Source organism: Amblyomma americanum, chromosome 2, assembly GCF_052857255.1.
Source record: "Amblyomma americanum isolate KBUSLIRL-KWMA chromosome 2, ASM5285725v1, whole genome shotgun sequence".
Classification (NCBI taxonomy): Eukaryota; Metazoa; Arthropoda; class Arachnida; order Ixodida; family Ixodidae; genus Amblyomma; species Amblyomma americanum.
Genome location: NC_135498.1, coordinates 166,376,875 through 166,390,058, shown reverse-complemented (window position 1 = coordinate 166,390,058; position 13,184 = coordinate 166,376,875).

Below are 13,184 nucleotides of genomic sequence, written 5' to 3'. Positions count from 1 at the left end.
TAAGAACCAAACAGATAACGCGGCAAAAAGGGAGATAAACAGATCGACTAAAAGGTGAGGGGAGTGTACAAGGCTCCACACTGAGACAAGCACGTGGTGAAGAAAGACAGAATGACAATGGGGAACTACATTTATGGGTCATGGCAATGGAAGTAAAAGATAGCAGAAATTTAGGCCAGAAACAGATAAGGGCTGTGATACTATACATAATCAAATGAAAAAAATTGAAAAAGTTTGAAACTAGGAAACAATGAAATATATGTATATGAAAAATACAGAAAGACCTAAACAGAAAAAGGATAAAACCAGAAGTATAAAACACGAGTGTAGAGGGCTCCACGCTAAAACAATGAGGGGGGGGATGCAAATATGAGAAAGGAAATAACAACTGAAGTAAAAGTCAATAAAATGCCAAGGAATAGAAGCAGCAGGAAAACCCAAAGGAAAAGCGGAACCGTTCCAGTTCACAACACCATAAATATTCTTGACACATGGTTCACACCTACAGATAGCCATCAAGGAATTCAACTTCACTGTCCAGTAATTGAATAGAAGGTGCGCTGACGCACTTTTTCCCAGCTTTTCTTATAAAATACGCCTCCATGACTTCACGCTCCGTTTTTCCTTTAGCTGATGTTAAGAATTCTGTTTTATCTATTTTTGGATAGCATCCACTCTTTTGCTCTGTGTCACATGCTTTGCAATGGTCGGCCAGGTTACTTCCTGATTTGTTGCGTACGCATAATCTATGTTCTCTGGCCCTGTCATTGAAGCATCTTCCTGTCTGCCCAATGTAATGACGCCCGCAACTGATAGGAATTCTGTACACAACGTTCGCCTTACATTCCGTAAACTTTGTTTGATGTTTCGTCGTGCAGTCATCTCGTTTTACCATTTTCTTAGTGCAGACCTTGGAAAGCTTACATGGGGCAGAGAAAACTACTTGTACATTATAACGCGCTGCCAGCTTCTTGAAATTATGTGAAAACCTATGATAATATGGTGTTACCTGGACAGGAGTCTTGCCTTTTATCTCTTCACTCCCCTGCTCACTACAAGAAACCTTGGGGGCTTTCAGCTTTTGCAGAAGGCTTTCACACACTGCCAGTAGAAGGACTACGGGGAATCCAGCCTCCTGCAGGCGCCTGAATTGCTCATGGATGCTGGCGGCCATACGGTGCGTGCAGGATTTTGTAGCTGCTCCGTCTCCAGTGGGCAGTTCTTTCTGTAAACACGCTAGAGTGGGGTACATACACAACTTGGGATCAGGGCAGTCGGTTTACCAGAGGGAACGTGTGCATGCGCTGCATTCTAACAAGTTATTGCCGCGGTTGCCGCTTTAATGCGGGAATTTAGACATCGGTCCGGAAACAAGCAAGGACGAGAAGTGCAGTTAGTGCTGACCGACTAACTGTGTTGCTCTTCCTTGTTCGTTCCCGCGGTCATTTCCCTTATGTATACATATCAACTAAACACTAATATGCGCGCATAAAACTTTATTTTTTCCCAGCGAATCGCACATCGTGGTCGTCTTCTATTTCCTGAGGGAAAAGACACAGACAACCACATATTACACATTGCAACACTCAACCCTTTCACACTTTTGTCATCGATTGTAAGCGCCGATCAACACAAGACTCACCTCAAGCAGTTGTATTCGTCGATTTCGTTCCATGCGCTCCTTGCAAGTTCGGTTGGCAGGCACGTAGCCTTCACTACATTCGTTGAAATCTTTCTGGGCACTTAGGTCAACCGCACAGTAGCTTGATTCCAGACGCCGCGCAAAAAAAAAAACAATAACATGGCGTGAAACAGCTGCTTTCGTGCAGAGCGGCCTTTTTACTGCCGTCAGCACACCCCCGCGTCACCGAAAGTTACCCACCAGCCAATTTAATAGCACAACTTCGAACGCTTTTTGTTTTGCTTAATATTTTCAAACTTCAAACGAAATGTTTGGCAAAATAAAATATTAGTTATTTTCATTTTTGCTCATTTCTTATTTCTTTTTACAAAGAAATTAAGCAGACGGTCCCTCTAGTGCCATTGGGGCGCCGCCCTGCTGTAATTGGTTGATTCCTCGTTGCAACACGTGGTGACGTTTCATCGTGTCGTCATTTTGACGTCACTGTCAATAACGTGTGCCAGAATTTGTCACAGTTGCGTAATCTGGCCCCAGTATCATGTTGCAAACAAAAAAGCTTCGTCATGCACTCGCCGGAAATTCTGAAAGCAAGCAGAATCATATCGATTGAGCAACGCGTGCATTTTGAAAACAGAAAAGAATCTCCAGAGCCGTCTATATCTAGAATCTTTAATGATTCAGAGAACCAAACACAATCTTAATCGCACTGACGGGGCACTTCCTGGTGCATACGCCCGCTGCCTAGGACACAATTTCAAGCTTAAATAGCCAGCCTTTCACGTCTGCACCTGTCTGTGAACAAGGTTTCCGTGTGGGAGCCGAAACGTCGTTTAGGAGTTCATTTTATTTTGCCGGTTGTTCAGCCTTTTCCATGTACAGCCCTGGCCAGACAGGTTTCAGTCCAACCTTCGACTTCATGCAGCAAGCATATACTTTCTAGAAAGCCCAACAGGGAACCTAAACTCAAACGTCAGCATGTGTTAGTTCATGCTCTAAGTCATCCTGTTAGGATTGCAGCCACTGCAAAAAATGTGAAGTTGCTTCTATGCATGTTGCACAAAGCATTATCTAACATTATCTCTAATCCTAAGTTTCAGTGTACTCTAGAAATGCAGAAAGATCATCCCGAGAAACTGCCAGAAAGCACATGTTAGGTCCAACAGTTTTGCAGCATAAGGATCCAGTCATCTAAAAGCTTCCTGCTACATTTTATTCGATTGCAAAGAAGTAACTTCAAACACTGTGGACTGCAGCTACTAGCCTGCTAGATATACCTATTAACTGAAACAGGTGCAATCAGACTCCACATCCTTGGCAAAAGAAAAATAGGAAATTTGGAATGGGTAGGTAACGCAGGCAGCATTGCAGCAAGAACCCTCTTATAGCCAAAAAGTAAACTTGAACGTTCATCGTGAGAGGCACTGAATGGAACTGTAAAGTGAGAGTGGGATTGATTTGTGTCCTAAGTCTGTGTACACAATGATGTATCAAAAGTATCGCTACAATAGGATGCACATATTCTCAAAGACTGAATAGAAAATTCCTGTTGACAGTGTCAGCATGGAGCCTCTTGTTTTGTTTTCAGTTTCAGATTGCTAACTGTCTTGCGGCAAGGAGAATGTTGGGGAATGGAAGATACTCTTGGAAGGCACATCTACAACGTAGTCCAAAGTGTTTAAGGGAAACACTCAAGGCGAAGTGCATTTCAATTAGGCAGTAATTACTCATGAGTTTCTACTTGATCCCAGTTATACGGTTGCAGAGCAAAGGTAGACAGCTTTCTCAGAAGGTTTGCAGCTGAAGGAAAATTCGTCTTAGTCTGGGGATAGAACCAGGGACCACTTCCTGCCTGGGCAGTCACTTTGCATTTAAGCTAACCAGGATGCCTAGCAGGTGCCATGGTGAAGTCGAATTGATCAACAACCTGAAGCAAGAACGGTGTTCGTCTCGCTCTGAGCTATTGATCAATTAGCTCTCTTTTCCTTAATGGTTTGAAGCTTCTGACACCATGAGACACTACGCAGGAAATAGTTCGGGATAGCCCTTGGCCTTTTGCTTCTGACAGCTTATGCAAAAGTTCACGAGGCAGCATGGTCACATTGCGTTAAGTGTACGTCTCTTCAGTCTTCTTTACGTGCTTTAAATTAATCCGGAGCCCTCCACTAAGGCGACTCTTGTAGCCGGCGGGTTGTTTTGGGATGTTAAACGCTACAATTTACAAATTTTCTACGCGCGGTACGCTGGAGCCATAGATGGGGCAGAGAGAAAGTCAAGAAGAAACGCAATCCATTGATCTTTACGCTGCTCAGAAGGCATGTCGGAGGTGATGAGCGAAGGCGCAGCGGATTCGGGGGCAGAAAGGCTGGCAAGCTCGGCCGGTAGCGGGGAGCGGGACAAGGCATCAGCATCATGGTGCTTGCGGCCCGACCAATATACGACGCGTATGTTATATTCTTGGAAACGGAGAGCTCATCGAGCCAGACGACCGGAGGGATCTTTTAGCGGAGAAAGCCGACATAGGGCATGGTGGTTGGTGACCACGTCAAAAGGACGGACATTATGATAAAGTCGATACTTTTGAAGGGCCCTGACAATGGCCAAGCTAGGCCACCTTAGCCAAGCACTCTTTAGTATACTTCATACACTATCTGGCGACTGACTAGCGAGGTAGAGCTGCAATAAACGTTTTTCCAAGAACTCTCGTCCCGCACACTTTTGTCCCCGATAGTACATATGCGAATAGTGGCGTGTCGCTTCCGCGATATATGCCGCGCGGCACCGCTGTATTATTGTAAACGCGGCTTATCTCAGCCTGCATTCTTTACCCGTCCTTGTGAAACGTGATATGACGCCTCGAGAAAATGGGTTGAGACTGCACAATTAATAGCTTCGCCATATCTTCCATGCACCTCCATGAATGCCAGCACCTCCGTTCAGCCGCTGCTGTGGCTGTTGTGCTCAGCTACTGACCCGAAATACGCGGATTCGATCCCGCGGCGGCTGCCGCATTTCGATGGAGGCGTTAATGCTAGAGGCCCGTGTGCTGTCTGATGGCAGTGCACGCTAAGGAACCGAAACCAATCTTGTTTCGGTTAGGAGAGAGCATTTGATTCGAGAAAGAGTATCTAGACCTACGGTATACGTATGTAGCTTGTAAATTTCTGCTTGAAATATTTCTCATTCCTGGCAGATCTGCCGCTGCCGTGACGCAGGCGCTGTCGCGACTCGGACAGGAATAAAATGGTGCCAGTTTTAGGAATCACATTTTCACGCTTGAAAATTGAGACTCAACTTGGCGCAGTTGTAGGTCAACGTGCTTCAATGACAGAAAAATGGTAAAGTCGCGTACCGAGTGCATTCTTTGCAGAGTTCCGGTTTTGATTTTACGGTTGGCAGTTTTGTCTAAAATCTGTACTTTTGTTATTTTTGCTGTCAGCTTTCATTGTTTTTATGGTGCTGTTGTGGTGCCCTTTCTTAATAATTCTGAGCCATGGCTTCAGCGCATTTCGTATTAGTTGCAGGAAAAGTTCATTTCGTAGGTAGCGTTGTAGCGCCATCTGCCTGGGACGGCCTGCCCATCGACATCAGCATCATCCTTCTGCATGCCGCGGGTCGTTTGTATCTGTGGCTGGATTGGTGCTGTTATTGCGTTTGTTGTAACACTAAGTGCATTTTAAAGCGCAAGCAAAAAGTTATGCTGCAGTGTTCAAGTACGACACGTTGGAGCCAGTTCAGGAGAGCTCTCCGTTCTGTGCAGCCACCTGCACGGCCTTCGTTAGTACTGTACTAATTTTTGGGAAAACGGCAGTTGAGGTACCTTATGGCCACTTTTCTTTTCGGAGGCTTTCACTGCTGCGTAATCCTATCGGACAGAGTCGGGTTCATACTGCGTAAATATATGTACCACCAGCAGCAACAGTTATGGGGGTGCGTGTTCTCGGGGAAGAAAAGCTATTGTGGGGCTTCCTCGCGACCTAGTGCTTTAAAAATGCTACCAGCGTGTGGCGAATGCAAGTCCCCTCGTTCAGACACTTCGAGCGATTGGCTTACGTGGCGCTTGACAACTGTGCCGGAGTTCCCGGGCTAGAACCCGACCGCGGCGGCCGCGTTATAGATGGAGGCGAAACGCAAAGGCGCCCGTGTGCTGTGCGATGTGAGTCCACGCTAAACATCCCCAGGTGGTCGAAATTACTTCGCAGCCCCCCACTAAGGCACATCTTTCTTCCTTTCTTCTCTTAGTCTCTCCTTTATCCCTTCCCTTACGGCACGGTTCAGTTGTCCGCCAAGATGCGAGGCAGATACTGCGCCATTTCTTTTCACCAAAGACCAATCTTCTTCTTCCCCATACACTCCCACCTCGCAAATTTTGCCTGCCAATAGTACCTCCGTGTGATGGGCTTGGGCAGGGCATGTAATGCGAAGGCAAGACAACCGCTGGTCTTAAGAGTAACGGAGTGGATTCCGAAAGAAGGCAACAGTAGCAGGGGACGGTAGAAAGTTAGGTGAGCGGATGAGATTAGGAAGTTTACGGGGATACGGTGGCTGCAGCTGGCCAAGCACCGGGTTAATGGGAGAGACATGGGAGAGGCCTTCGCCCTGCAGTGGGCGCAGTCAGACTGATGATAATGATGAAGATAGATTGCGTGCTCATTTACTTTTGTCGGCATTCTTGGCGATATGAAAGCCTCAGTTACCTCCCTTTCAGTTTTACCTCTTGACATGCAAAGAATACTATGTTTTCAAGGCAGGGCAGCAGCCATGTTTCTTGCATTTACTACGGTGCATTGCTAAATGGGCATACTCCCACATGGTAGGCGAATCTCGGCCTGTATTACAATTTGTGTCTTTTGAAAACGTCCCTTTCAGGGACACCTGATTGGCCAGAATGCCAGAAGCAGATGTACACTACTTGCGCCATTTGGAGCAGTCAGGTGTCACCGAATGAAATATTGAAAAAAGACAATGCGCAAAACAAACAACAGAGGAGAAAGACAGACGAAACAAGTGCAACTCTGCAACTGTGTATTCACTTAGAAAGCGAGTGAATAGATCAGCACAAAGGCAAGACCAGGCTTCAACAAGCTGGCTATCCTACTCTGCTTAGTTGTCAAAGTGCTACTGAAAAAGGTTAAAAAAAGAAAAGTGTAATAACGGTGCAAAAAACGATGTTGCCAAGCAGAAAACTAAACCTGTGATAATTCCTTATATTCATAAGATGGCACACAATCTGAAACATGTTGAGGCAAAGTTTAACGTTCGTGTAGTTTTTTTCCACCCCAAAGAAGCTGTTCCTGTGTGGTAAAATAGATCCAAACAAACCGAAAAAATCAGAATGCCAGAAAAAGCATGTGACGCCGCTTGTGAAATGTGCAGTGGGCGTAGTTTATCAGATCCCGCTGACGTGTGGGAAATCTTACATTGACCAAACGGGTGGATGTATTAATGATAGCCTTCCTGACCATAATTGCGCGTTAAATAATGGCACGGGTACTCTCTTACCACATTACTGTAAAGCCTGCGGGGGAAATGGAGAAAAAATGCCGGGCGAAGCTGAAGGAAACAAAAATCCTAAGCAGGGGCAAAGATTCCACTGCCCGAGAACTTATAGAGGCGTCCACATCAACAAGGCGGAAGAGATTATGTAAGCACACCATCGCCTACAATTGACAGAAAAGAATGTGTCTTTTTACATATGTGTTGAGACACATTTTTTCTATAGCCATTTGTTACCTTTTTGTTTCTACTTGTGCGCATGTGTGGGTCCCTCTCTGCTCTTGCCTTTTTGTCTATATATTCACTCGCTTGGAAAGTGAACAAACAGTTGCACTTGTTTTGTTTCGTCTGTCTTCCCCTTGCGTCGTCTGTTTTCAAAACCATGCACCAACGTAGCCCCCCCCCCCCCCCCCCCCCGAGAGTATTACCGAATGGGATGTTTTCGAATGAGCCGCAAGTTGGAATAAAGGGCGTTGTTGATGGTCGTGAGGCGCATTGTGTTTGCTCATGCCTTTTTTTAACTCTTTCAGCTCTTAATCTTTTGGACAACCTTTCGTACACCTCGGCAAGCTTACGAGAGGAGGTCTAAAATTTGTGGCCATTAGTTGATGGGACGAAACACAAGAGTTGTGCCAAAAGAGTCTATTCATTCAAACATCTCTAAACATATTTGCCACTGATGTCAGTGCGTTTCTTGTTGTGACAGATTTATTTTTCCTAATATGCTTTGGAATCATTCCTTTGTAGCTTTTGCAATTCACTGTTCCGAGTGGCAGTGGTCTCATTTCTGGAAATAAACAGTGGTCCTAGATAAATCTTCATTCACAAGATGCTGTTGGGAGTTCGACAAGTCAATAGGTGGGCCTGAGCCCATAGTGAAAATGGTACAGTGTCCTTGTTCATTTTTGTTCTTTCAAGAATGTCGCCATTGCCTTTGCACCATCTCCACTTTTTCCTATTTATAGTCAGTATGTGTATTTGGAAAAGCACCATGAAGCAGTTGTGCATCTAAAACGACATAGAAACACCACTCTAAGCTTGACAAGACAGAACATTCATGCAGCAAAATGTATTGCCAAAGTCTACAAAAATTTGGAGCTCCTCGCATAAATGGCACCAAAAAATAGGCTTACTCGTCACCTGCCTGCAACTTTCTTGACGTTGTGAGAAGCAATGCAGGTAAGGCATGGAACACACTCGCTTACTCTCTTCATTGCTCTTCAAATGCTGTGTGTGTGTAGTTCTCGTTACTCCTTCCGTTCTTGCTTTTTCAGTTTTTTTTAAAGGACTTTACCCACCAAATAATTGCTTGCGTGTTTTCTTGTTTGAAACGATGCGTTAGACATTAGTATATATGGATCACCCCATACACATCAAAGTCGCTAAATAGTTTACAATCGAATTTCCTCTTAATGCTGTTTCGGTTCCAGCGGCGGTCGCATTTTCCTTGGCATGCACCGTCACTGGCGAGGTGACTGTAGTGTGTTTTCTTACTGCTTGTGAAACAGGAAAATTAAACCGAAATAGCCCATCAAGTGGCCATGCTACTAGAATATGCAAGATTCTAAGGTCAGAGTGGCAGCGTCAAGCGCACCTGTACAAAGATCTACTGCACACGAGTCTTCACGATCCCACAAAGTCATCCGGTGGGAATCAGGCGGTGCGCTCCGTCTTCACCTTTGTGGACCGCGCCACAGAATGCTCGTGGCAGCAAGAGCTGAGGAAACTTCGAACCGCCCAGCCCAAACGGCCCCCTTTGACAAGGTGCGAGGTAAAGACCATTGGCCAAGTTCGTCTACCGGGTAACATGGATCGTATCCTGTCTTGGACCCAGGTTCGCCGTCGAACCAAAGTTGAGTAAGCGCTCGTGGTGCCTCAGTCTCTTTCTTCGTCTGTCTGTGTTTTTAGTGCGCTTGTACAGGTTTGTTCTGAAAGGGCACCTATGGAAGGATAACGTTCGCAGCGACCCTATCGGAATTTACCCTTTTTTGCCTCAATTTCGATACACAGGTGGCATAGGCATTTGGCACACTTTATCTTCTAGTTCACTCTACTATTAACTAGAGGGAAAGCTGGCGGCGCTGCACCTGAACCTCCGTGGGCGCGCAAAGCATCATGGGGCGATGAGCTATACTTGGTGTGGGACAGTAGGTTTTTTCAGAAACACAGAGTGGCGTTACTGAGTACTATCTTCTAGTTCACTCTAATTCAGGTGTGAGTTCCTCAACTATAGCAACTCCTATACAATGCTGAGCAAGTGGAAAAATAAATGTGAGGGTAAACTTTTACACTTCAAATATAAAAGGAATGTGGTTTATTTTCCTGCATTTCAGAACTCCGTAATGAAAAGAAAAGGCAACAACTGCGATGTCCCAGTGACATCACAGTTGTCCCAGATAAATTACTCACCTGCATTAAACTTATCCCATACTACCCATACGGCAGACGTCGTTGCTTCACCGCCACACCGGCGTTCAAATAAATTACCTGCGTTATCGATGAAAAGAATGAAAGCGAACAAAATACCCACCTTGAATTAAGCTTGTCCAAACGGCACTCTCATAGCCACCGCAAGCGGCAGACATCGTTGCTGTCATCGAAAAGCACGAAAACCCAAAGGCGGCAGGGCGCCGCCATTTTCAATTACCGGCGTCGCGTCTATTTTGCACACTTGCCATGGCAACAGCTGCTCCGCGTGCGCGTTGGCATAGGCAACCACGGCATGTACAGCCTTGGTCAAATAACTTAAAGGGGCTGCGAAACACTGCTTGAACGGATTCCGGTTGCACTTCAAATGGATTCTTTGTCACACAGATGCTGACTCAAAAAAAATTACGAGAATCGATGCATAGGAACGGGAGTCATTCAATGAAGAAATTTAAATACAAGCAAACAAAATGCTTCCCTCAACTCGATTTTCGCGCAGCATCCCATTCCCATTTCACTCTCCCCAAGACGACACTCAGTGCGACCAATCTAAACAGCCTATCTGAGCACGTGGCGGAAGTTTGCACTCCATGGTTGCCTGTTCTCTGTAACTCGTTCATGCTAAAGCTGGCAGCGCCGTTTGCATGGTTACAACCATGTGAACGCCCAGCTGACCCAGCGATGCTTCATCGTCACGTCGACGGCGCAGAAGGGAAAACTGATCAATGACGTTCCCTTACTTATAGATCCGAACTCGAGCGCGAGATACTGCGACGGTGTGACAATGTGCCTGCGCAAGATATCAGACACATTTAGCATAACGCGTACAGCTACTGCTTACCGCTTACCATTGTCCGTCGCTCCTAGCGCGCTGGTTGTAGTGTTCCTATATATGCTCCCGCAGGGAGCAGAGTTGCGCGAATGTTTTTTTGCCCGTGCCGCTCGTAACACTATTCGCGGAGCGGCAATCGCGTGATCACGCTGACGTATTTTGTTCCAAACCATGTCTGCTCATGTCCAACACATGAGCCGGAGGGGGACAGCCGCTCCCATCTTGAGCACAGTCTCCTTTTTTATCCGACTGGGGGGAGGGGGGGGGGGTATTGTGAAGCCTCCACAGGGATGAGGAGGGGCGCTTCTAAACAGCCTTCTAGTGAGGCTCCTGCCATACGAGAAGCAGCTTTCCCGCAGAGCTTGGAACAAAATGGCGGATTTTCGCGCAACTCTGCTCCCTGCGGAAGCATATACAGGAACACTAGCTGGCTGGTCTCGGCAAGCAAGGAGGGCGCGCTGTTGACGGGAGCGTGGCGCCATCTGGCGCCGCCGCCCGGTGATCCTCCACAAGCTGACGATGCGTAGTGTCTGCTAAACGTGAAACGAACGCTTATAGAGTGCAATGGCTCGATCGGATCGATTCCGCAAATCCATTCTCAGATACATAGAGAGTAGCCATAAGTGTTGAGTGCTAGGTCGTAGGATGTTTACAGAGAGGCGGAAAGTCCTTCGATGCAAAAAGTAGCCAGAGCCTCTGGTGGTGTATTTTTGTTTTACTTGCTTTACAGCGCTTTTATCTAAGGCAAACAAGTTGGTTTTGTCAATGTAATATAAAACACAAAAACTTGACAAAACGTATCTAGTTATTAACACAATTTGCAGTATATTTACTCTTTGTCCAATCATCAAGCTCCCCTTAAGAGAAGTCATATCCGCTGCTAAAAATCGCCACTGTATGGTGACACCGTCAGTGCCACTAATTCGCTTTTGAGAGCTAATGAATATATTAAAAATCGAAGTATACGCGGTACGACCGATGCTAATAGCATCACTATAACTCATTCTATGCAAGCAACAGGCAAAACAATGCACTGAAATTGTGTTTCGGGGCCCCTTTGAGGCCCCTGTGAACGGCCGGGGAGCGGCTGCGCTCTGCTATCGCGGCGCTGCCACCACCGGTGCGCGCCGCCGCTCGCTTGCGCCGAGGATAAAGAGGGCGAGGGAAGCATGTCTCTCATTCTCAAGCCTCATCTGATAAGAGCGTTCGTTCTCAGGCCAGCCGCGAGCTCGTCTCGGGGCCACCGTGATACGGCGCTTCGTGCGACTATACTCGGTTTCCTGGGCGAAGCTTCCAGCCAGCGCCGCCTCTATAATAGAGGGAGGCGCTATTACAGCGCACAACAGCATAAATTTATCCTAATCATCGCAGTTTTCTATTACAATTTTATTTCACATATCCAGAGGCGAGAGCGTTCGCATTATGCTTTTAGGTAAACATTTCGAATTTGTTTCGCAGGGCGGTAAATATAAAAGATAAAATATAAACCTGACTTCTCTCAGTGGTCCCTAGCGCTGTGCTAAGTAGCTTTGTAATATACGGGCAATTCACTCATTGTTCGTTTAAAAAGGACGAGAAGCAGTAATGTCTACTACAAAGGCTGTCTTCGGCAAGGGCGTGTGAGGTGACTTCCACCACAATTTTTCAAATACGTAGACCGCACTTCTTGACTAAGGAATGACCGCACGTGTGTGTTCGACGTTGAAGTTCTTTAATTAAGCACACATTGAGATTATGAAAACTTTTTGGTACCAGAGGACGTTTGTCCGGCGTGAGTAGCGAATTGAGTTAGAGCATTCCTCGGCAATTTGGAAAGTGCCCACTACCTGGCCTCTTCTCATGTCTTAATGCATACTGCCTCATTGTCGCCAGGGCTCGCTTTCAAACACACATGAGGCCAGTGTAAGTTCATCCCGTTTCAACTGGACACCATGCTGACAATAGTGAAAACAGCGCTAAAGAAGAAGCCGGAAGGCGAAACGAGGAAGTGACAGGAAAGAGCGCTGACTGACAACTGAATTTATTGAGCGAAACTCGCCCAAAATATATAGGAAGGCAGTGGCAAAGATAGTCAGATGCAGTCAACGTCACATGATGCAAAGAGCCAAAAAGCGATAAAAAACAAAACAAGGTGATAAAGCCAACAGTGAACTGAATCTCAAAAGGGGTGGTAACAAAAAGGAAACTACACTCAATGACTATACATAGTTAATGTCACATGGTGTAAAGAGCCATAAAAGCGATAAAACCACTACAGGGTGAAAATACTAAAAGTCCGCAAAAACTCAAAAGGATGGTAATAAAAAAAAAACAAAAAAAACACATGTTGACTTAAACAGTTAATGTCACAAGGTGTAAAGAGCCATAAAAACCGATAAAACATCCATAGCAGATAACAAGGGTAAAACCGATAAAAACTGAAGAAATGGAATTGCGGAAAGAATAAAAATTGACAGAATGTAGCAACGTAAGGCTAAAAAATTCACAGACCCTAACAAAAAAAAAAAAACGATGCAACAGTGACTCTCAAGGATTGAAACACGCGTAGTTAACAATAAAAATTTTAGCAATGTTGTTCCAAAAAGGCAAGTTCACTTCCGTACAAGGATTTAGACGCGTCACGGACACATTCCAAGCCCTTTCTTTTTATAAAGAAAGCTTCCTTCAATTCCCGGGCTACACTGTCTCTACTTCTATCAAGAACTACAGTTTCGCGTAAACGAGGCATGCATTTACACTCCTTGCAATGAAGCGCTAGATTAGAGCCAGTGCCTTTTTCAAGTGAGCGCT